The sequence below is a fragment of the Oncorhynchus keta genome, unplaced genomic scaffold (genome assembly GCF_023373465.1).
Source record: "Oncorhynchus keta strain PuntledgeMale-10-30-2019 unplaced genomic scaffold, Oket_V2 Un_contig_4721_pilon_pilon, whole genome shotgun sequence".
Taxonomy (NCBI): Eukaryota; Metazoa; Chordata; class Actinopteri; order Salmoniformes; family Salmonidae; genus Oncorhynchus; species Oncorhynchus keta.
The window spans coordinates 41790-68305 of record NW_026287920.1 but is presented as its reverse complement, the minus strand read 5'-3'; the positions used below and the strand labels follow the sequence as shown (position 1 = coordinate 68305).

General features: G+C 48.2%; 1 non-coding gene and 1 pseudogene across 2 annotated transcripts; both read left to right on the top strand.

Moving 5' to 3' along the window:
• Positions 1 to 881: 881 nt before the first annotated feature.
• Positions 882 to 26516, top strand: LOC118382686 (nucleolar protein 58-like; annotated as a pseudogene). The gene is made up of 12 exons (XR_008119194.1): positions 882 to 1097; positions 1717 to 1793; positions 1941 to 1993; positions 3568 to 3829; positions 4109 to 4173; positions 4938 to 5345; positions 5560 to 5723; positions 6349 to 6511; positions 10448 to 10521; positions 18953 to 19095; positions 21542 to 21661; positions 26459 to 26516. The product of XR_008119194.1 is annotated as a nucleolar protein 58-like (transcript).
• Positions 5398 to 5477, top strand: LOC127924906 (small nucleolar RNA SNORD11B). The gene has a single exon (XR_008119217.1). It is a non-coding gene; the product is annotated as a small nucleolar RNA SNORD11B (small nucleolar RNA).

The following is a 26516-nucleotide window of genomic DNA, read 5'->3' as shown; positions in this document are numbered from 1 at the left end:
GCTCCTGCATGTCATCTCTCGCTGAAAACTTTGCTAACAGGTATTGTGTCAATTTAAAATTGTACAAGACAGTTCACAGAATGGTCCATTTAAAAAATGTGGCCAATTTATTATTTACTACATTTAGCTAACATTATATAGTTAATCCAGAGATTCTTACCTTTGCCTTGATTCTGCAGTCTGGTCCAGATCATCGTGATATTTGGGGGGGGGGGGAACTACAGGCGAATATATTGATAAATGTAATCTTTTCCGAGAGAGATTTAGATGGTAATCAAAACGTCACACTAGGGTAAGCCTACAGGAAACACAGCCCTGATTTGAAGTGTTTCGAAAATCCCCTATGGGAAAAATGAATGGTGGAAAAAACTATTGGAACCATTTCCATGTTTGACCACTAGGTTTCATGGGTATTATGACTCAGACTGTGGTACTTTATACAACTACTGCTGTACACACCTTTTCTATTTATATACTGTCCATAATGTATATATATATTTCTGTCTAGGTAGCCTAGTGGTTAATGTTGGGCCAGTAACAGAAATTTCCCGGTTTTGAATACCCAAGCCTCCAAGGTAAAAAAAAGTATGTGCCCTTGAGCAAGGCATTTAACCTTAAATTGCTCAAGGGGCTCCGTACTACCATAGCTGACCCTGTAAAACAACTAACTGGTGTGTGACAGTAAACTTTTATATATAAGTTTTTTATTTTGGATTCATTCCTGGTTTATTTAGGGGGGATTTGCGTGTATCGTTTTGTACTGCAAGGTTTTACTGTATGGAAGGAACATGCACTGTTGGCGCTAGGAACATAAGCGCGATAACAACTGCAAAATACGTGTACGCGGTTCGCGACCAAAATGTTCTCGTCGGATTTGTTTGTCTCCAAATAGTTCTCTCTGCCACTTCTCGCGATGTTAGAGAGAGGACGTACTTCCGGGTGAGGCACACAGATCACCTCGTGGAACACATTCCGGTTGGAACTGCGACTAGCGAAGCCTTTCTAGGATATAAGTTTGTTTCGGGTTTAAACGTGGTGAAAAGGCGTCAGAGATGCTTGTTTTATTTGAAACCGCTGCTGGTTATGCAATATTTAAAGTGAGTATTTAGCTAAAGTTATATTCTAAATTCTAATAATTTTAGATGGGTGCATGACAATTTTCAATCATTGAACCGGGTTCGCGGTGTAGCTAGCTAAATACGTTGTTTTCCTGGAGTAGCTAGATATTGTATTAAAATACAAAGTATTTCAATGTCAAGACCTGTTTAACATTGTTTATAGTACACATGGCTTCTCTATTTAGGTCGTCGTGGTAGTTGTCGCATGCAAACCTTTACCGCAACGAGGCCTTCTCATTCAACACGCTGCAGTTAAGCAACCACGTTGCATGTGGCAAGTTACCTAGATCTGCTGGATATACAGATACTTTGCTACCTTGGACCTGGCTTTAGTAATTATGCAACTATTTGAGCCCGTTCTATTTTCGAAGTTAAATAATTTATTTGTTGCCAATGTTTACCCAACATTTCAAATAGGCTTCTCTTCCAAGTTAGCATAACTGGTGCGTGGTACTTTGGAGGGACCGCGTGCTGACTTTCTTGTCACACATTACTGACGGGTTTTAATGACAACACATGTAAACCGAGTTGAGTTCATGCAATTAATGTATGGTATGCCCGTGTACTTGATAGAACTTTAAACCTTTTTTTGTTTCAGGTCCTCGATGAGTCAAAGCTCCAAGAGGTGGACAGTTTATGGAAGGAGTTCGAAACTCCGGAGAAGGCCAACAAAGTGTGAGTTATGTCCCCATGTCTGGAGAGAGGAGTGTTTAGATTCGAGGGGAATACGTTGTCAATGAACAGTAGTATTACACATTATCAGCATAAGGAACATGTTTCTGGAGTTGACAAATAACATGTCGCCACCATTTCTCCTTCCAGAGTGAAGTTGAAGCACTTTGAGAAATTCCAGGACACAACAGAGGCCTTGGCAGGTAGACAGAATACTTTCACCTCTCCTGTTGCTCACTATAGTTTACCAGTTAGTGCACACGGGCTGTCAGTCAAGGCTTCTGCATGCTTCAGCTAGGTGAACCAACAGTGTGTTTGCATACTAAGCAACAATAGTAGTGTTTGTCCAACTTGAGAAGCCATAGCCAGTATACACTTCCTCAAACTAGTCAGAAATAATTGAAGATGGCTCAAGAAATGTAATTTTTATTTTTACATCTATGTAAGATGTTTGGTGCAGTATTTATGAAGTTTGAAAATGTGCATGGAAAATGAGTATCGTTTAAGTTTTTATTTTATTTTTTTAAGAACATTCTTATGAATGTTCAGGGGGCAGAAAGACAGATTTGTACCGTGTCAGTTCGGGGGTTTGAACTTGCAACCTTTCGGTTACTAGTCCAACGCTCTAACCGCTAGGCTACCCTGCCGCCCCAAACGTCCGGGGAAAACACCTGACCGAACACCAAACAAACACGTTTCTTTTATCTTAAGCACTAACTGTTCCCAACTGTTTGGGATGGGAAGCATGCAGAAGACTTTAGGTGTTCAGCAGTATTCCTCACTACAGCTGAGACCACAGCTAACCTTAACCATCATAACAAACACTGACAGCAGCCGGTTATTGAACTCACCCCCTAACAATGTTGAGTCTATGAATAAATACATATTACTAATGTCCCGTGTCTAAATGTTGGAACTATAACAGTCCTTTGTATATGTAGTGTATGTGGACACCCTGTCAAATTAGTGGATTCGGCTATTTTAGCCACATCCGTTGCTGACAGGTTTATAAAATCGATAACACAGCCATGCAATCTCCATAGACAAACATTGCCGTCAGAGCAGCTCACAGATCACTTCACCTGATCATAGCCCATCTGTAAACAGCTACCTACCTCATCCCCATGCTGTATTTATTTATCATCTAATTGCACATTAATCTTATGCACATCCACCATTCCAGTGTCTAATCGCTATATTGTAATTGCTTTGCCACCATGGCCCATTTATTGCCGTAACTCAAATATAATAATAATATATGCCATTTAGCGGACGCTTTTATCTTATGTGTGCCTCATTCCCGGGACTCCCTGGCGTTACTGAGCTATAACTCCCTTATCTTACCTCATTTCCTTTTCCTGTTGACTGTTTTGTTTATTCCATGTGTAACTCTGTATGTGTCTAATTGCTATGCTTTATCTTGGCCAGGTCACAGTTGCAAATGAGAACTTGTTCTCAACTGGCCTACCTGGTTTAATAGAAGGGAAATATATATATTTTATATTGGCAATAGAATGGCCTTACTGAAGAGCTCAAGTCACTTCCAATGTGGCACAGTCATAGGATGCCTCCATTCCAACAAGTCTGTCTACCACGTTTCTGCCTTACTAGAGTTGTCCCTGTTAACTAAGCGCTGTTATTGTGAAGTGGAAACGTCTAGGAGCAACAACGACTCAGCCGCAATGTGGTAGAGCTCACAGAACTAGACTCCCGAGTGCTGTAGCGTGTACACGTCTCTCCTGTCCTCATGTTGTAACCATATCTCTCCTGTGTCCAGCGGCCACGGCCATGACGGAAGGGAAGATGGGGAAGAGTCTGAAGAAGGTCCTAAAGAAAGTGGTGGCTAAAGAAGCTCATGAACAGCTGGCCATCAGCGACGCTAAGCTGGGGGGCGTCATCAAGGAGAAGTTGAACCTGAGCTGTGTCCACAGCCCTGCGGTGGCAGAGCTGATGAGAGGCATCAGGACACAGATGGAGTCCCTGATCACTGGGCTGCCCCCCCGGGAGATCAGCGCCATGTCTCTGGGACTGGCTCACAGGTAGGGTGGAACACAGACAACGCTTGGTGTTTTGGATTTATTAGGATCCCATTAAATGACGCCAACTAGTCTTATAACAAAAGACATTACAAACACTTTATAATCTACTCACATCAATATGTAGTGTGTGTTGCCGATGATTATATCATGCTGTCTGAAACCTGGTGTGGATTTCCTCAGCATTCGTCACTACCCCTGAGGCAGCACCTCCCTCTGTCGTATTCATAGAAGACCTGAAAGGCTGCTATGGCAGATCCTGACCTGTTTCTGTTTCCTCAGTTTGTCCCGCTACAAGCTGAAGTTCAGCCCTGACAAAGTGGATACCATGATCGTTCAAGCTATCTGTAAGTACCTCCTCTTAGACCAGGGATGGGCATCTTTGATGGGGGTGGGGGCCACAAAAACCTCACGAGGGGCCGCAACACATCTCACATAATTACCCCCCCACCTTGCAATAGCACAACAAAACGCTGACAGGCCAATGAGGTGAGTTCTCTCCCCAGTACAGGGATGTGGGTCCGCGGGCCTACAGGAGGTGGGCCAGTGGAAGCCTGTTGCTCATCCCTGTCTTACTCTGTCCATGTAAAGGGACAACATAAAACAAGGATACTGTTATACAGACAAAGGAAACGCATAAAACACTTGATTATCTGTAGACAGGTGACTAGTATTATGGTCTGTAGACAGGTGTGACTAGTATTATGGTCTGTAGACAGGTGTGACTAGTATTATGGTCTGTAGACAGGTGTGACTAGTATTATGGTCTGTAGACAGGTGTGACTAGAATTATGGTCTGTAGACAGGTGTGACTAGAATTATGGTCTGTAGACAGGTGTGGGCTGTAGACAGGTGTGACTAGTATTATGGGCTGTAGACAGGTGTGACTAGTATTATGGGCTGTAGACAGGTGTGACTAGTATTATGGGCTGTAGACAGGTGTGACTAGTATTATGGGCTGTAGACAGGTGTGACTAGTATTATGGGCTGTAGACAGGTGTGACTAGTATTATGGGCTGTAGACAGGTGTGACTAGTATTATGGGCTGTAGACAGGTGTGACTAGTATTATGGGCTGTAGACAGGTGTGACTAGTGTTTTGATCTGTGCAGCTCTGCTGGATGACCTGGACAAGGAGCTCAACAACTACATCATGCGCTGTAGGGAGTGGTACGGCTGGCACTTCCCTGAGGTGGGGAAGATCATCACTGACAACCTGGCCTACTGCAAGAGTGTCCGGAAGATAGGCGCTCGTACCAACGTGGCAACCACCGACCTGTCTGAGCATCTCCCCGAGGAGGTGGAGGCAGAGGTCAAACTGGCTGCAGAGATCTCCATGGGAACGGAGGTGTCAGAGGAGGACATCGGCAACATCATGCACCTGTGTGACCAGGTGATAGAGATTACAGAGTACCGCACCCAACTGTACGACTATCTGAAGAACAGGATGATGGCTATCGCTCCCAACCTGACTGTCATGGTGGGGGAACTGGTAGGGGCACGGCTCATCTCACACGCTGGTGAGTCATGATCTAACGGCCAATCACACAGCAGGAATCATTCACAACACAAAACAAGCAGTGATTATGATGACTATATGTCACAATCCTGATACCTGATGCTTTTCAGTCACTACCTCATCTGAGCTTGAATTAAAACCTTTTATCTTGACACCTGTAATAGGCAGCTGGAAACGCCCAAACTGCTCCTAAATTCTCTGGTTCTCTCTGACAGGGTCCCTGTTGAACCTGGCCAAGCACCCGGCCTCCACAGTCCAGATCCTGGGAGCAGAGAAGGCCCTGTTCAGAGCCCTGAAGACGCGCAGAGACACGCCCAAATATGGTCTCATCTACCACGCCTCTCTGGTGGGACAGACCTCGGCCAAGAACAAGGGCAAGGTGAGGCTTTTGTTCCAGCCATCACTAGAAGTAGAATGTCTCTCCACACTACAGTACTGTTGTCATGTTCCAGGTGTGATCTAGTTCTAATCAGAATGTCTCTCCACTCTACAGTACTGCTGTCATGTTCCAGGTGTGATCTAGTTCTAATCAGAATGTCTCTCCACTCTACAGTACTGCTGTCATGTTCCAGGTGTGATCTAGTTCTAATCAGAATGTCTCTCCACACTACAGTACTGCTGTCATGTTCCAGGTGTGATCTAGTTCTAATCAGAATGTCTCTCCACTCTACAGTACTGCTGTCATGTTCCAGGTGTGATCTAGTTCTAATCAGAATGTCTCTCCACTCTACAGTACTGTTGTCATGTTCCAGGTGTGATCTAGTTCTAATCAGAATGGCTCTCCACACCACAGTACTGCTGTCATGTTCCAGGTGTGATCTAGTTCTAATCAGAATGTCTCTCCACTCTACAGTACTGTTGTCATGTTCCAGGTGTGATCTAGTTCTAATCAGAATGTCTCTCCACTCTACAGTACTGCTGTCATGTTCCAGGTGTGATCTAGTTCTAATCAGAATGTCTCTCCACTCTACAGTACTGCTGTCATGTTCTAGTCAAGCTCTCAGATCTCTAGGATGCTGGCAGCCAAAGCATCTCTGGTACTGATCCGCTAGTTCTAATCAGATGCCCTGGGAGAGGGTGTGACACTAACGCTGAGATGGGAGTTGAGAACCGTGCTCAGGATGCTGGAGGCCAGTACTGGCGATCCGCCACCTAGAGGAGAAGGGAGTTCTAAGAGGAGAAGGGAGTAGCTCTCTCTCTGCCCCTTACTGCTAGAGGCCCAAAACAACCAGCCCACATGAGATGCCAATCAGTGATGATGATGACTAATGTCAACAGTCCTGAAACTACCTGATGCTTTTCAGTCACTACCTCATCTGAGCTTGCATTAATAACCTCACTGGTGTACGTTGGACGCTAGCGTCCCACCTGGCCAACATCCAGGGAAATGGCAGAGCGCCAAATTCAAAAACAGAAATACTCATTATTTAAAAAATCTGAAAACATACAAGTGTTATACATAGTTTTAAATATGAACTTCTTGTGAATCCAACCACTGTCAGATTTAAAAAAGTCTTTACGGCGAAAGCATACCAATGTGATTATTTGAGAACATCGCCCAGCAGACAAATCATTACAAAACAGTCACCAGCTAAGCAGAGTTACACAAGTCAGAAATAGAGAGAAAATGAATCCCTTACCTTTGATGATCTTCATATGGTTTCACTAAGACTTTCATTTATTCAATAAATCTTCCTTTTGTTCGATAGTCTCTATATCCAAAACCTCCGTTTTGTTTTCTTCAGTAATCCACGGCTCAAACAGTTACAACAGGCAGACAAAATATCCCAATTGTATCCGTCAAGTTCATAGAAACATGTCAAACAATGTTTTATATTCAATCCTCAGGTTGTTTTTAGCCTAAATAATCAATAATATTTCAACCGGACAATGACGTTGTCAATATAAAAGGTAAACCAGAAAGGCTCTCGGGATTGAGCATGAAAAAGCTCTGACACTGTAGGGTCCAGTCATTCAGACTACTCTTACTCCCGCATTTTTCAGAATAAGAAACCTGAAACCATTTATAAATACTGCTGACATCTCGTGGAAGGCATAGGGACTGCATAGCAACAGTCATAAGTCAACGGATACTGTAATGGCATTGTATAGAGAACTATACAACCAAAAATCTACTTCCTGGATGGATTTTTCTCAGGTTTTCGCCTGCCAAATCAGTTCTGCTATACTCAGACATTATTTGAACCACTTTGGAAACTTTTGAGGGTTTTCCATCCAAATCTATGCATATCCTAACTTCTGGGACTGAGTAGCAGGCAGTTTAGTTTGGGCACGCTTTTCATCCAAAATTCCCGAATGTTTCCCCCTACCCCAGTGAAGTTAAACAGTGATATCCTGCTGTTCCCCTACTCTGCTGGTCCCCTACTCTGCTGGTCCCCTACTCTGCTAGTCCCCTACTCTGCTAGTCCCCTACTCTGCTAGTCCCCTACTCTGCTAGTCCCCTACTCTGCTAGTCCCCTACCGTGGTCCCCTACTCTGCTAGTCTCCTACTCTGCTAGTCTCCTACTCTGCTAGTCCCTACTCTGCTAGTCCCCTACTCTGCTAGTCCCCTACTCTGCTAGTCCCCTACTCTGCTAGTCCCCTACTGTGGTCCCCTACTCTGCTGTCCCCTACATGGTCCCCTACTCTGCTGGTCCCCTACCGTTGCTATTCCCCTACTCTGCTGGTCCCCTACTCTGCTAGTCCCCTACTCTGCCCCTAGTCCCCTACTCTGCTGTCCCCTACTCTGCTGGTCCCCTACTCTGCTGGTCCCCTACTGGTGCTGGTCCCCTACCCCTCTGCTGGTCCCCTACTCTGCTGGTCCCCTACTCTGCTGGTCCCCTACTCTGCTGGTCCCCTACTCTGCTGGTCCCCTACTCTGCTGGTCCCCTACTCTGCTGGTCCCCTACTCTGCTGGTCCCCTACTCTGCTGGTCCCCTACTCTGCTGGTCCCCTACTCTGCTGGTCCCCTACTCTGCTGGTCCCCTACTCTGCTGGTCCCCTACTCTGCTGGTCCCCTACTCTGCTAGTCCCCTACTCTGCTAGTCCCCTACTCTGCTAGTCCCCTACTCTGCTAGTCCCCTACTGCTAGTCCCCTACTCTGCTGGTCCCCTACTCTGCTGGTCCCCTACTCTGCTAGTCCCCTACTCTGCTAGTCCCCTACTCTGCTAGTCCCCTACTCTGCTAGTCCCCTACTCTGCTAGTCCCCTACTGCTAGTCCCCTACTCTGCTAGTCCCCTACTCTGCTGGTCCCCTACTCTGCTAGTGGTCCCCTACTCTGCTGGTCCCCTACTCTGCTGGTCCCCTACTCTGCTGGTCCCCTACTCTGCTGGTCCCCTACTCTGCTGGTCCCCTACTCTGCTGGTCCCCTACTCTGTCCCCTACTCTGCTGGTCCCCTACTCTGCTGGTCCCCTACTCTGCTGGTCCCCTACTCTGCTGGTCCCCTACTCTGTCCCCTACTGCTGTCCCCTACTCTGGGTCCCCTACTCTGCTGGTCCCCTACTCTGCTGGTCCCCTACTCTGCTGGTCCCCTACTCTGTCCCCTACTCTGCTGGTCCCCTACTCTGCTGGTCCCCTACTCTGCTGGTCCCCTACTCTGCTGGTCCCCTACTCTGCTGGTCCCCTACTCTGCTGGTCCCCTACTCTGCTGGTCCCCTACTCTGCTGGTCCCCTACTCTGCTGGTCCCCTACTCTGCTGGTCCCCTACTCTGCTGGTCCCCTACTCTGCTGGTCCCCTACTCTGCTGGTCCCCTACTCTGCTGGTCCCCTACTCTGCTGGTCCCCTACCTGCTAGTCCCCTACTGTGGTCCCCTACTGCTGCCCCTACTGTCCCCTACTCTGCTGGTCCCCTACTGCTGGTCCCCTACTGCTGGTCCCCTACTCTGCTGGTCCCCTACTCTGCTGGTCCCCTACTCTGCTGGTCCCCTACTCTGCTGGTCCCCTACTCTGCTGGTCCCCTACTCTGCTGGTCCCCTACTCTGCTGGTCCCCTACTCTGCTGGTCCCCTGCTGGTCCCCTACTGCTGGTCCCCTACTCTGCTGGTCCCCTACTCTGCTGGTCCCCTACTCTGCTGGTCCCCTACTCTGCTGGTCCCCTACTCTGCTAGTCCCCTACTCTGCTAGTCCCCTACTGTGGTCCCCTACTCTGCTAGTCCCCTACTCTGCTGGTCCCCTACTCTGCTAGTCCCCTACTGTGGTCCCCTACTCTGCTAGTCCCCTACTCTGCTTGTCCCCTACTCTGCTGGTCCCCTACTCTGCTAGTCCCCTACTGCTGGTCCCCTACTGCTGGTCCCCTGGTCCCCTACTCTGCTGGTCCCCTACTCTGCTGGTCCCCTACTGCTGGTCCCCTACTCTGCTGTCCCCTACTCTGCTGGTCCCCTACTCTGCTAGTCCCCTACTCTGCTGGTCCCCTACTCTGCTGTCCCCTACTCTGGTCCCCTGGTCCCCTACTCTGCTGGTCCCCTACTCTGCTGGTCCCCTACTCTGCTGGTCCCCTACTCTGCTGGTCCCCTACTCTGCTGGTCCCCTACTCTGCTGGTCCCCTACTCTGCTGGTCCCCTACTCTGCTGGTCCCCTACTCTGCTGGTCCCCTACTCTGCTGGTCCCCTACTCTGCTGGTCCCCTACTCTGCTGGTCCCCTACTCTGCTGGTCCCCTACTCTGCTGGTCCCCTACTGCTGGTCCCCTACTCTGCTGGTCCCCTACTCTGCTAGTCCCCTACTGTGGTCCCCTACTCTGCTGGTCCCCTACTCTGCTAGTCCCCTACTCTGCTGGTCCCCTCTGCTGGTCCCCTTCTCTGCTGGTCCCCTACTCTGCTGGTCCCCTACTCTGCTGGTCCCCTACTCTGCTGGTCCCCTACTCTGCTGGTCCCCTACTCTGCTGGTCCCCTACTCTGCTGGTCCCCTACTCTGCTGGTCCCCTACTCTGCTAGTCCCCTACTCTGCTGGTCCCCTACTCTGCTGGTCCCCTACTCTGCTGGTCCCCTACTCTGCTGGTCCCCTACTCTGCTAGTCCCCTACTGTGGTCCCCTACTCTGCTAGTCCCCTACTCATCTCCTACTCTACCGGTCCCCTAATATTGTGCTGACCCTGGTTTATCCCTTCAGATCAGAAGAATCAGTGGAACAGGCAAAGCCATGGCGAAGTCTGACTGAGTCCCCTGGAAACTACTGCTGTCTTGGTAACTAACCTGTCTGCTGGTCCCTGGTAACTAACCTCTGTCTGGTCTCTCTGGTAACTAACCTTCTGTCGTCCTCTGGTAACTAACCTTCTGTAACTGGTCTCTCTGGTAACTGAACCGCTGTCTGGTCCTCTGGTAACTACCTTCTGTCTGGTCTCCTGGTAACTGACCGACCTCTGTCTGGTCCCTGGTAACTGAACCTGTCTGTCGCGTCTCTCTGGTAACTGAACCGACTGTCTGGTAACTGAACCGTCCCTCTGGTAACTGAACCTTCTGTCGGTCCCTGGTAACTGACCTCTGCTGGTCCCTGGTAACTGAACCGACTTCTGTCTGCGTCTCTCTGGTAACTGAACCTGACTGTCGCGTCTCTCTGGTAACTGAACCTTCTGTCGCGTCCCTGGTAACTGACCTTCTGTCTGCGTCTCTCTGGTAACTGACCTGTCTGCGTCCCCTGGTAACTGAACCTGCTGTCCGTCTCTGGTAACTGAACCGACTGTCTCTGGTAACTGAACCGACTGTCGCGTCTCTCTGGTAACTGAACCGACTGTCGCGTCTCTCTGGTAACTGAACCGACTGTCGCGTCTCTGGTAACTGACCTACTGTCGCGTCTCTCTGGTAACTGACCGACTGTCGCGTCTCTCTGGTAACTGAACCTGTCGCGTCCTCTGGTAACTAACCTTCTGTCGCGTCTCTGGTAACTGACCTTCTGTCGCGTCTCTCTGGTAACTGAACCTCTGTCGCGTCTCTCTGGTAACTGAACTTCTGTCTGCGTCTCTGGTAACTGACCTCTGCTGGTCCCTGGTAACTGAACCGACTGTCTGCGTCTCTGGTAACTGAACTGACTGACTGTCGCGTCTCTCTGGTAACTGACCGACTGTCGCGTCTCTCTGGTAACTGAACCGCTGTCGCGTCTCTCTGGTAACTGACCGACTGTCGCGTCTCTCTGGTAACTGGTAACTGAACCGCTGTCGCGTCTCTCTGGTAACTGAACCGACTGTCGCGTCTGGTAACTAACCGCCTGTCCCTCTCTGGTAACTGAACCGACTGTCGCGTCTCTCTGGTAACTGAACTGCTGTCGCGTCTCTCTGGTAACTGAACCGACTGTCGCGTCTCTCTGGTAACTGAACCGTCTGTCGCGTCTCTGGTAACTGAACCGTCTGTCGCGTCTCTCTGGTAACTGAACCGTCTGTCGCGTCTCTCTGGTAACTGAACCGACTGTCGCGTCTCTCTGGTAACTGACCGACTGTCTGGTCTCTCTGGTAACTGACCGCTGTCCGTCTCTCTGACCGCCTGTCGCGTCTCTGGTAACTGACCGACTGTCGCGTCTCTCTGGTAACTGAACCGACTGTCGCGTCTCTGGTAACTGAACCGCCGTCTGTCGTCGTCTCTGGTAACTGAACCGCTGTCGCGTCTCTGGTAACTGAACCGCTGTCGCGTCTCTGGTAACTGACCGCTGTCGCGTCTCTGGTAACTGAACCGCTGTCGCGTCTCTGGTAACTGGTGTCTGCTGGTAACTGAACCGTCTCTCTGGTAACTGAACCGACTGTCGCGTCTCTCTGGTAACTGAACCGCCTGTCGCGTCTCTCTGGTAACTGAACCGCCTGTCGCGTCTCTCTGGTAACTGAACCGTCTCTGGTAACTGTGACCGCGTCTCTCTGGTAACTAACCGTCTGTCGCGTCTCTCTGGTAACTAACCGTCTGTCGCGTCTCTCTGGTAACGACGCCGTCTGTCGCGTCTCTCTGGTAACGACGCCGTCTGTCGCGTCTCTCTGGTAACGACGCCGTCTGTCGCGTCTCTCTGGTAACGACGCCGTCTGTCGCGTCTCTCTGGTAACGACGCCGTCTGTCGCGTCTCTCTGGTAACGACGCCGTCTGTCGCGTCTCTCTGGTAACGACGCCGTCTGTCGCGTCTCTCTGGTAACGACGCCGTCTGTCGCGTCTCTCTGGTAACGTCGCCGTCTGTCGCGTCTCTGGTAACTGAACCTTCTGTCGCGTCTCTCTGGTAACTGAACCGCCTGTCGCGTCTCTCTGGTAACTGAACCGTCTGTCGCGTCTCTGGTAACTGAACCTGTCGCGTCTCTGGTAACTGAACCGTCTCTCTGGTAACTGAACCTTCTGTCGCGTCTCTCTGTAACTGAACCGACTGTCGCGTCTCTCTGGTAACTGAACCTTCTGTCGCGTCTCTCTGGTAACTGAACCTTCTGTCGCGTCTCTCTGGTAACTGAACCTTCTGTCGCGTCTCTCTGGTAACTGAACCTTCTGTCGCGTCTCTCTGGTAACTGAACCTTCTGTCGCGTCTCTGCGTAACTCTCTCTGGTAACGAACCGCCTGTCTCTCTGGTAACTGAACCGTGTCGCGTCTCTGGTAACTGAACCGCCTGTCGCGTCTCTGGTAACTGAACCGTCTGTCGCGTCTCTGGTAACTGAACCTGTCGCGTGGTAACGAACCGTGTCGCGTCTCTGGTAACTGAACCGACTGTCGCGTCTCTGGTAACTGAACCGCCTGTCGCGTCTCTGGTAACTGAACCGACTGTCGCGTCTCTGGTAACTGAACCGACTGTCGCGCTCTCTGGTAACTGAACCGCCGACTCTGTCGCGTCTCTCTGGTAACGAACGACCTCTCTCTGGTAACTGAACCGACTGTCGCGTCTCTGGTAACTGACCGACTGTCGCGTCTCTGGTAACTGAACCTTCTGTCGCGTCTCTCTGGTAACTGAACCTTCTGTCGCGTCTCTGGTAACTGAACCTGTCTGTCTCTGGTAACTGAACGACTGTCGCGTCTCTGGTAACTGAACCTTCTGTCGCGTCTCTCTGGTAACTGAACCTTCTGTCGCGTCTCTGGTAACTGAACCTTCTGTCGCGTCTCTCTGGTAACTGAACCTTCTGTCGCGTCTCTCTGGTAACTGAACCTCTCTGTCGCGCCTCTCTGGTAACTGAACCGACTGTCGCGTCTCTGGTAACTGAACCGACTGTCGCGTCTCTCTGGTAACTGAACCGCCTGTCGCGTCTGGTAACTGAACCGCCTGTCGCGTCTCTGGTAACTGAACCGCCTGTCGACTCTGTAACTGAACCGCCTCTCTGGTAACTGACCGCCTGTCGCGTCTCTGGTAACTGACCGACTGTCGCGTCTCTGGTAACTGAAGACCGCCTGTCGCGTCTCTGGTAACTGAACCTTCTGTCTGGTAACTGAACGTCTCTCTGGTAACTGAACCGACTGTCGCGTCTCTGGTAACTGAACCGACTGTCTGGTAACTCAACTGTCGTCTCTGGTAACTGACCGACTGTCGCGTCTCTGGTAACTGAACCGACCTGTCGCGTCTCTGGTAACTGAACCGCGTCCGCCTGTCGTCTCTGGTAACTGAACCTTCTGGTAACGACGTCTGTCTCTCTGGTAACTGAACCTGTCGCGTCTCTGGTAACTGAACCGTCTGTCGCGTCTCTGGTAACTGAACCGACCGCGTCTCTGGTAACGCGTCTGTCGCGTCTCTGGTAACTGAACCGACTGTCTCTGGTAACTGACCGTCTCTCTCTGGTAACTGAACCGACTGTCGCGTCTCTGGTAACTGACCGTCTGTCGCGTCTCTGACTAACTGTAACTGACCGACTGTCGCGTCTCTGGTAACTGAACCGCCTGTCGCGTCTCTGGTAACTGTGACCGTCTGTCGCGTCTCTGGTAACTGAACCGCCTGTCGCGCTCTGGTAACCCGACTGTCGCGTCTCTGGTAACTGAACCGCCTGTCGCGTCTCTGGTCTGGTGTGAACCGCCTGTCGCGTCTCTGGTAACTGACCGTCTCGCGTCTCTGGTAACTGTGACCGCCTGTCGCGTCTCTGGTAACTGACCCGCCTGTCGCGTCTCTGGTAACTGACCGCCTGTCGCGTCTCTCTGGTAACTGACCCGTCTGTCGCGTCTGGTAACTCCGCCTGTCGTAACTGACCGCCTGTCTGTCGCGTCTCTCTGGTAACTGACCGTCTGTCGCGTCTCTCTGGTCTGGTAACTGAACCGCCTGTCGCGTCTCTGGTAACTGAACCGCCTGTCGCGTCTCTGGTAACTGACCGCCTGTCGCGTCTCTGTCGCGTCTCTGGTAACCGAACTGGCGTCTCTGGTAACTGACCGTCTGTCGCGTCTCTGGAACTGACCGCCTGTCGCGTCTCTGGTAACTGAACCGCCTGTCGCGTCTCTCTGGTAACTGACCGCCTGTCGCGTCTCTGGTAACTGACCGTCTGTCGCGTCTCTCTGGTAACTGACCGCCTGTCTGGTAACTCCGCGTCTCTGGTAACTGAACCGCCTGTCGCGTCTCTGGTAACGACGCCGTCTGTCGCGTCTCTGGTAACGACGCCGTCTGTCGCGTCTCTGGTAACTGAATGAATTATTAAATTGTAAATAGTTGGCGTCTCTGTCGCCGCTGTCGCGTCTCTGGTAACTGAGTGTCGCGTCTCTGGTAACGACGCCGTCTGTCGCGTCTCTGGTAACGACGCCGTCTGTCGCGTCTCTGGTAACTGTAACTGAAATGCATGTCGCGTCTCTGGTAACGGACCGTCTGTCGCGTCTCTCTGGTAACGACGCCGTCTGTCGCGTCTCTCTGGTAACGACGCCGTCTGTCGCGTCTCTCTGGTAACACCGACGCCGTCTGTCGCGTCTCTCTGGTAACGACGCCGTCTGTCCCCGACAACAAGTCTTGGTCGTGTCTTTGGCATAATTAAAACTGACTTATTTATCAAATAACTCTAATTATTATTATGTAATTAAACTGATTAATCATGTAACTGTAATTAACTAGGAAGTCAGGGCACCAAGTAAAATATTCAGATTACAACGTTATAATTTCCCTAATAACTTTCAGAAATATAATATCTGATCACATAGTCTTCTGATTAATGAATTATTTACCTCACATTAGTCTCATTCCAAACGTCGTAAATTGTTGATTATCTGCACGAACACAGTCTTCACTGAGTCATCCATCAATTGCTATGGTCTTAAAATAATTTATTTACTAAGTAATTCACAGGAATGCGTCACACAAACAAAATAGATATATTTCCAAAGAAATTATACAAGGTATGTGCCAAGTGGTTTTCCACTTTAATTTTGAGTGTGACTCAAATCCAGACCTCCATGGTTTGATCAATTTGATTTCCATTGATAATTTGTGTGATTTGTCAGCACATTCAACAATGTAAAGAAAAAAGTATTTAATAAGAATATTTCATTCATTCAGATCTAGGATGTGTTATTTTAGTGTTCCCTTTATTTTTTTGAGCAGTATATTTACAAAGGAGGATGTGCCCTAATGGCAGCTTGTTAGACAGTGATAATTATAACAATTGAAATGCTAATCCTTCACATATGAACGCTCATTCGGGAACAGTTGCAATCAATATATATATTTACGCTCAGTGTGTCGTCGGTATCTCTGTTGAAACGTTTGTTTCTGTTGGAGAGTTTGTCCGCTCTCTGTCGTGGTTAGAATGGCTGGTTCAGTGACATTCATTCATGTCGTTATAGGATAGATATTTTGGCTGTTGGTTTTCGCGTTCAATGATACCGAATTCCTACCTGCAGACTAGTAATTAATATCAAAGACTTGTTCTATTCTGTCAGTATCGATAGTCTTAAGAGTTTAACCACGTGGTATGGTTAAAAGATTCAGCCATCTACTCAAACCTGGGCCCTCTTGTGGTAAGCTGGTCTGCAACCTTTAGCTGGTCTGCAACCTTTAGCCATCTTGTAATTGAGGTGAGCTGGTCTGGTGATAGAAAACCCGGGTTTTATTCGGAAGAGCAGAAAAGGGCCTGTCCCAGGACACCAGACCATAACTGTGCTCAAAGGGAATTGGAGTTTCCTTCATTAAACAGTCCAAAATTACATTACACAATTTCACAAAGAGTATCATCCTCTTTCATCTTATATAACAATTAGCCTCATATCAGAAGCTATTGTATAAACATTTATGGTAATGTGGCCATATTGTCACCCATGAGTTTAACAAAATATTACCCAACGGACCAGTTCGTAGCTGGATTCTTCACTGGTCTTTTATACATTCTCCAGAACATAAATGTTGTTCGGTTTTCCAGTTCTGTGAGGTGGAAGAAATCCCTTTGTTCTCTCTATGAAAACTCACTCTCTATATACTGTGGCCATGAGGAGATAATCTCCTGGAATTTACCACCTCTCTGACCACAGCAGCCTGGTTTTAGGAGACAGAGGGTGTTCGCTGTACCCAAAGAGGGTCATGACAACCGATAGTTGTCGGTTCTTTTGACCAAGGACTGGTTAAAAATGTAAAATGTGTCTTTTTTTTCACGGACATCGTTTGTTGGAGTCAAATCAACTACATGCGCTAAGCTCCCGAACCCCATGTGTGCTAAGCTCCTCCCTGTTAGATGAAATAATACATAAATGACTGGAGGGAGCCCGAGATCAAGATGTTAACCTGACCATCCTCTGGTCCTGCTGGCTTTCTCTGATTCTGGCATTACTCTCCTGAAGGTGGTGGTAAATGGGCAACACGAGGAGTCTGCAACCTTTCATGTGGATTTTATCTTAGGCTGTCATTTCTACTGATCTGCAGTTATCTCTTTCATATGCACCTTTTTGGTTAAATAAAATGTATTTTCAATCATAAAATATCCTGAAATTATCATATGAATCACACATGGCCTGTGCATTGAACTAGAAGCTTTGTATCAACTTGGTCTGGGGGGAGGCCCTATGTATCAACTTGGTCTGGGGGGAGGCCCTATGTATCTACTTGGTCTGGGGGAGGCCCTATGTATCTACTTGGTCTGGGGGGCCCTATGTATCTACTTGGTCTGGGGGGGGGCCCTATGTATCAACTTGGTCTGGGGGAGGCCCTATGTATCAACTTGGTCTGGGGGAGGCCCTATGTATCTACTTGGTCTGGGGGGAGGCCCTATGTATCTACTTGGTCTGGGGGGAGGCCCTATGTATCTACTTGGTCTGGGGGAGGCCCTATGTATCAACTTGGTCTGGGGGAGGCCCTATGCTCTAACTTGGTCTGGGGGAGGCCCTATGTATCAACTCTCTGGTCTGGGGGAGGCCCTATTGATCTACTTCTGGCCTGGGGGGGGGAGGCCCTATGTATCAACTTGGTCTGGGGGAGGCCCTATGTATCAACTTGGTCTGGGGGAGGCCCTATGTATCTACTTGGTCTGGGGGGGAGGCCCTATGTATCAACTTGGTCTGGGGGGCCCTATGCTCGCAACTTGGTCTGGGGGAGGCCCTATGTATCAACTTGGTCTGGGGGAGGCCCTATGATCTACTTGGCCTGGGGGAGGCCCTATGTATCTACTTGGTCTGGGGGAGGCCCTATGTATCAACTTGGTCTGGGGGGGGGCCCTATGCTCGCAACTTGGTCTGGGGGAGGCCCCATGTATCAACTTGGTCTGGGGGGGCCCTGGTATCACTTGGTCCATGTATCAACTTGGTCTGGCAGGGGGGGGCATATGCTGGTCAACTTGGTCTGGGGGGCTATATGCTCGCAACTTGGTCTGGGGGAGGCCCTATGCTCGCAACTTGGTCTGGGGTGGGAGGCCCTATGCTCGCAACTTGGTCTGGGGGGGGGAGGCCATATGCTCGCAACTTGGTCTGGGGGGGGGCCCTATGCTATCAACTTGGTCTGGGGAGGCCCTATGCCCTTGGTGGGGGAGGCCCTATGCAACTTGGTCTGGGGGCCCTATGCTCGCAACTTGGTCTGGGGGAGGCCCTATGCTCGCAACTTGGTCTGGGGGGGCTCTACCTATGCTCGCAACTTGGTCTGGGGGGCTCTGGGGGACCTATGCTCAACTTGGTCTGGGGGGCCCTATGCTCGCAACTTGGTCTGGGGGGGAGGCCCTATGCTCGCAACTTGGTCTGGGGGGCCCTATGCTCGCAACTTGGTCTGGGGGGCCCTATCTCGCAACTTGGTCTGGGGGGGAGGCACTACCTATGCTCGCAACTTGGTCTGGGGGGCCCTATGCTCGCAACTTGGTCTGGGAGGGGGGCATGCTTGTAATATTTTATAAAATATTCTGTGCCCTGTTTCCCCCGCCAGTGAGCTCGGGACAGACAGCTGTAGGCTATTTGATCAAGAGATGGGAAGTAATCAGGTAGCCCTATTTTATGACGTTTCCATTGGATCCGAGCATGACATGAGTGGTCAAAATGACACCATGGAGAGCTGGGAATATTTTTCAAATACATCGAACTGTCGGCTAATTACCAACTGTGCTGTTAACTACGGTCCTTCTGTAGCTCAGTTGGTAGAGCATGGCGCTTGTAACGCCAGGGTAGTGGGTTCGATTCCCGGGACCACCCATACGTAGAATGTATGCACACATGACTGTAAGTCGCTTTGGATAAAAGCGTCAGCTAAATGGCATATATTATTATATTATATATTAACTAACGTTCTGTCATGTCTCCGTAGTGACGTGAAGGTGTACGACCCCTCCGGAGACTCCACCCTCCCCTCTGTTTCCAAGAAGAGGAAGTTTGAGGAGGTGGAGGAGGAAGAGGTGGCCACACCGGTGACAGTCAAAACCAAGAAACCCAAGAAAGAACCTGTGGAAGGTCAGTTGATGAACTCTTAGCCATAATCCTGTTGTATAACACAACCCATAACATGATACCATAATACACCATCCATCCTGTTATATAACACAACCCATAATACACCATCCATCCTGTTATATAACACAACCCATAACATGATACCATAATACACCATCCATCCTGTTCTATAATACACCATCCATCCTGTTCTATAACACAACCCATAATACACCATCCATCCTGTTATATAACACAACCCATAATACACCATCCATCCTGTTATATAACACAACCCATAATACACCATCCATCCTGTTATATAACACAACCCATAATACACCATCCATCCTGTTATATAACACAACCCATAATACACCATCCATCCTGTTATATAACACAACCCATAATACACCATCCATCCTGTTATATAACAACCCATAATACACCATCCATCCTGTTATATAACACAACCCATAATACACCATCCATCCTGTTATATAACACAACCCATAATACACCATCCATCCTGTTATATAACACAACCCATAATACACCATCCATCCTGTTATATAACACAACCCATAATACACCATCCATCCTGTTATATAATACACCATCCATCCTGTTATATAACACAACCCATAATACACCATCCATCCTGTTATATAATACACCATCCATCCTGTTATATAACACACCATCCATCCTGTTATATAACACACCATCCATCCTGTTATATAATACACCATCCATCCTGTTATATAATACACCATCCATCCTGTTATATAATACACCATCCATCCTGTTATATAATACACCATCCATCCTGTTATATAATACACCATCCACCCTGTTATATAACACACCATCCCTCCTGTTATATAACACACCATCCATCCTGTTATATAACACACCATCCATCCTGTTATATAACACACCATCCATCCTGTTATATAACACACCATCCATCCTGTTATATAACACACCATCCATCCTGTTATATAACACACCATCCATCCTGTTATATAACACACCATCCATCCTGTTATATAACACACCATCCATCCTGTTATATAACACACCATCCATCCTGTTATATAACACACCATCCATCCTGTTATATAATACACCATCCATCCTGTTATATAACACAACCCATAATACACCATCCATCCTGTTATATAACACACCATCCATCCTGTTATATAACACAACCCATAATACACCATCCATCCTGTTATATAACACAACCCATAATACACCATCCATCCTGTTATATAACACAACCCATAATACACCATCCATCCTGTTATATAACACAACCCATAATACACCATCCATCCTGTTATATAACACAACCCATATCCATCCTGTTATAACACCATCCATCCTGTTATATAACACAACCCATAATACACCATCCTGTTATATAACACACCACACCATCCATCCTGTTATATAACACACCATCCATCCTGTTATATAACACAACCCATAATACACCATCCATCCTGTTATATAATACACCATCCATCCTGTTATATAACACACCATAATACACCATCCATCCTGTTATAAACACAACCTGTTATAATACCATCCTGTTATATCCCATCCTGTTATATAACACAACCCATAATACACCATCCATCCTGTTATATAATACACCATCCATCCTGTTATATAACAACCCCATCCTGTTAATACACCATCCATCCTGTTATATAACACAACCCATAATACACCATCCATCCTGTTATTTAACACAACCCATAATACACCATCCATCCTGTTATATAATACACCATCCATCCTGTTATATAACACAACCCATAATACACCATCCATCCTGTTATATAATACACCATCCATCCTGTTATATAACACACCATCCATCCTGTTATATAACACAACCCATAATACTCCATCCTGTTATATAACACACCATCCATCCTGTTATATAACACAACCCATAATCCTGTTATATACACCATCCATCCTGTTATATAACACACCATCCATCCTGTTATATAACACACCATCCATCCTGTTATATAACACAACCCATAATACACCATCCATCCTGTTATATAACACACCATCCATCCTATATAACACAACATCCATCCATCCTGTTATATAACACAACCCATAATACACCATCCATCCTGTTATATAACACACCATCCATCCTCCTGTTATATAACATACACCATCCATCCTGTTATATAACACAACCCATAATACATCCTGTTATATAACACAACCCATAATACACCATCCATCCTGTTATATAACAACCCATAATACACCATCCATCCTGTTATATAACACACCATCCATCCTGTTATATAACACAACCCATAATACACATCCATCCTGTTATATAACATGAGACCATCCATCCTGTTCTCACAACCGTAATACTCCATTATATAACACGGTGCTTTCTGTTTTCATTCAGAACCAGAGGCTTCAACGGCAGCAGAAGAAACTCCATCCTGAAGAAAAAGAAGTCTAAGAAAGCCGAGGAGGAGGCCATCCTGTTAAATAAGAGGAGGCGACCATCCATCCCACAGAGGAAGTACGTAGCTGATGGGGACATGCCTCCAGAATATATACATTCCTGCTCATCTAAGCTGTTCTGCCTGAACCAACATACTAATTTGTTATTTCTTGTGATTTACAGTCACAAAGAAGAAGAAAAAGAAGAAAAAGGTCAAGGAGGAAGAGGGAGATTAATCTGGTTATAAGAAACTGTATTATATTAGAACTTTTAGTTGTCGTTGTCCATCTACCAGGGCCAGACTGACTCGTGTATCTGACCGTTTAAAGACTAGAGAACTGGAGACGGAGGTTATTTCAGAATGACCAGCAGCTCATCTGTTATGAGACTTGATGTTGGTGTATAAATCCTCCTGTGGATTTGAGTTTCAGATGAACCTTTAGTTTACTGTAACCTTATTATTACTAATCAACTAAAGACCCAATAGACTGTCTACAATATCAATGTCCATGTTAAAACACTTCCTTCCTCCACTGGTTTAACGATGTGCCTTTTTTAAAGATGGGTTTTATCTGCTGTGTTTGTCCATAAGTGATTAAATCCATTTTCTCAGTCAGCGGTATTTCCTTTCATTCCATCTATGGTTGATTCAGACCCCTTGACTTTGTCCACCTTTTGTTACGTTACAGCCTTATTCTAACATGATTCAATAGTTTTTTCCCATCAATTTACACACGATACCCCCCAAATGACAAAGCTAAACAAGTTTAGAAATGTGTGTACATTTATTCAAAATACAAAACTAACATATCGTATTTAGTCACTTCACCCCTTCCTACATGTGCAAATTATTACTAACTAACCTGTACCCCAGCTCACACTGATAATATCAATCCATACCGGTACCCCTGTATATAGACTCCACACTGACTCGGTACCAGTACCCCTGAATATGGACTCCACTCTGCCAGTGTTTGTCCATAACACTGACTCGGTACCAGTACCCCCTGTATATAACCTCCACACTGACTCGATTACCAGTACCCCTGTATATAGACCCACCTCCACACTGACTCGGTACCTGTACCCCTGTATATAGACTCCACACTGACTCGGTACCAGTACCCCTGTATATAGACTCCACACTGACTCGGTACCATACCCCTGTATATAACCTCCACACTGACTCGGTACCAGTACCCCCTGTATATAGACTCCACACTGACTCGGTACCAGTACCCCCTGTATATAGACTCCACACTGACTCGGTACCAGTACCCCTGTATATAGACTCCACACTGACTCTGTACCAGTACCCCCTGTATATAGACTCCACACTGACTCGGTACCAGTACCCCCTGTATATAGACTCCACACTGACTCGTACCCCCTGTATATAGACTCCACACTGACTCGGTACCAGTACCCCTGTATATAGACTCCACACTGACTCTGTACCAGTACCCCCTGTATATAGACTCCACACTGACTCGGTACCAGTACCCCCTGTATATAGACTCCACACTGACTCTGTACCAGTACCCCCTGTATATAGACTCCACACTGACTCGGTACCAGTACCCCCTGTATATAGACTCCACACTGACTCGGTACCAGTACCCCCTGTATATAGACTCCACACTGACTCGGTACCAGTACCCCCTGTATATAGACTCCACACTGACTCTGTACCAGTACCCCCTGTATATAGACTCCACACTGACACTGTACCAGTACCCCCTGTATATAACCTCCACACTGACTCGGTACCCCCCTGTATATAGACTCCACACTGACCGGTACCCCTGTAGTACCCCTGTATATAGACTCCACACTGACACTGTACCAGTACCCCCTGTATATAGACTCCACACTGACTCGGTACCAGTACCCCCTGTATATAGCCTCCACACTGACTCGGTACCAGTACCCCCTGTATATAGACTCCACACTGACTCTGTACCGGTACCCCTGTAAATAGACTCCACACTGACTCTGTACCGGTACCCCCTGTATATAGACTCCACACTGACTCGGTACCAGTACCCCTGTATATAGACTCCACATTGACTCTGTACCGGTACCCCTGTATATAGACTCCACACTGACTCGGTACCAGTACCCCCTGTATATAGACTCCACACTGACTCGGTACCAGTACCCCCTGTATATAGACTCCACACTGACTCTGTACCGGTACCTCCTGTATATAGACTCCACACTGACTCTGTACCGGTACCCCTGTATATAGACTCCACACTGACTCGGTACCAGTACCCCTGTATATAGACTCCACACTGACTCGTACCATTACCCCTGTATATAGACCCCTGTATATAGACTCCACACTGACTCGGTACCAGTACCCCTGTATATAGACTCCACACTGACTCTGTACCAGTACCCCTGTATATAGACTCCACACTGACTCGGTACCAGTACCCCCTGTATATAGACTCCACACTGACTCGGTACCAGTACCCCCTGTATATAGACTCCACACTGACTCGGTACCAGTACCCCCTGTATATAGACTCCACACTGACACTGTACCAGTACCCCCTGTATATAGACTCCACACTGACTCTGTACCGGTACCCCCTGTAAATAGACTCCACACTGACTCGGTACCAGTACCCCCTGTATATAGACTCCACACTGACTCTGTACCGGTACCCCCTGTAAATAGACTCCACACTGACTCGGTACCCCCTGTATATAGACTCCACACTGACTCGGTACCAGTACCCCCTGTATATAGACTCCACATTGACTCTGTACCGGTACCCCCTGTATATAGACTCCACACTGACTCGGTACCCCCTGTATATAGACTCCACACTGACTCGGTACCAGTACCCCCTGTATATAGACTCCACACTGACTCTGTACCGGTACCTCCTGTATATAGCCTCCACATTGACTCTGTACCGGTACCCCCTGTATATAGCCTCCACACTGACTCGGTACCAGTACCCCCTGTATATAGACTCCACATTGACTCGGTACCATTACCCCCTGTATATAGACTCCACACTGACTCGGTACCAGTACCCCCTGTATATAGACTCCACACTGACTCTGTACCGGTACCCCCTGTATATAGACTCCACATTGACTCTGTACCGGTACCCCCTGTATATAGCCTCCACACTGACTCGGTACCAGTACCCCCTGTATATAGACTCCACATTGACTCGGTACCATTACCCCCTGTATATAGACTCCACACTGACTCGGTACCATTACCCCCTGTATATAGACTCCACACTGACACTGTACCAGTACCCCCTGTATATAGACTCCACACTGACTCTGTACCGGTACCCCCTGTATATAGACTCCACACTGACTCTGTACCAGTACCCCCTGTATATAGCCTCCACACTGACTCGGTACCAGTACCCCCTGTATATAGCCTCCACACTGACTCGGTACCAGTACCCCCTGTATATAGACTCCACACTGACTCGGTACCAGTACCCCCTGTATATAGCCTCCACATTGACTCTGTACCGGTACCCCCTGTATATAGACTCCACACTGACTCGGTACCGGTACCCCCTGTATATAGCCTCCACACTGACTCTGTACCGGTACCCCCTGTATATAGACTCCACACTGACTCGGTACCCCCTGTATATAGACTCCACACTGACTCGGTACCAGTACCCCCTGTATATAGACTCCACACTGACTCGGTACCAGTACCCCCTGTATATAGACTCCACACTGACTCGGTACCAGTACCCCCTGTATATAGACTCCACACTGACTCGGTACCGGTACCCCCTGTATATAGACTCCACACTGACTCGGTACCGGTACCCCCTGTATATAGACTCCACACTGACTCGGTACCGGTACCCCTGTATATAGACTCCACACTGACTCGGTACCCCCCTGTATATAGACTCCACACTGACTCGGTACCGGTACCCCCTGTATATAGACTCCACACTGACTGGTACCTGTACCCCTGTATATAGACTCCACACTGACTCGGTACCAGTACCCCTGTATATAGACTCCACACTGACTCGGTACCTGTACCCCTGTATATAGACTCCACACTGACTCGGTACCAGTACCCCTGTATATAGACTCCACACTGACTCGGTACCAGTACCCCTGTATATAGACTCCACACTGACTCGGTACCTGTACCCCTGTATATAGACTCCACACTGACTCGGTACCAGTACCCCTGTATATAGACTCCACACTGACTCGGTACCACACCCCTGTATATAGACTCCACACTGACTCGGTACCTGTACCCCCTGTATATAGACTCCACACTGACTCGGTACCGTACCCCTGTATATAGACTCCACACCCCTGACTCGGTACCAGTACCCCTGTATATAGACTCCACACTGACTCGGTACCAGTACCCCTGTATATAGACTCCACACTGACTCGGTACCAGTACCCCCTGTATATAGACTCCACACTGACACACTGACCCCTGTATATAGACTCCACACTGACTCGGTACCTGTACCCCTGTATATAGACTCCACACTGACTCGGTACCTGTACCCCTGTATATAGACTCCACACTGACTCGGTACCAGTACCCCTGTATATAGACTCCACACTGACTCGGTACCTGTACCCCTGTATATAGACTCCACACTGACTCGGTACCTGTACCCCTGTATATAGACTCCACACTGACTCGGTACCTGTACCCCCTGTATATAGACTCCACACTGACTCGGTACCTGTACCCCCTGTATATAGACTCCACACTGACTCGGTACCTGTACCCCCTGTATATAGACTCCACACTGACTCGGTACCTGTACCCCCTGTATATAGACTCGTTAGTGTTACTTTTATTACTCTCCATCCTCCTGCTGGTTCCAGCTCCGTCACAATGCAGTTGGACAGTGAAGATGAAGACGATTTCCTTGCCAATCTATGA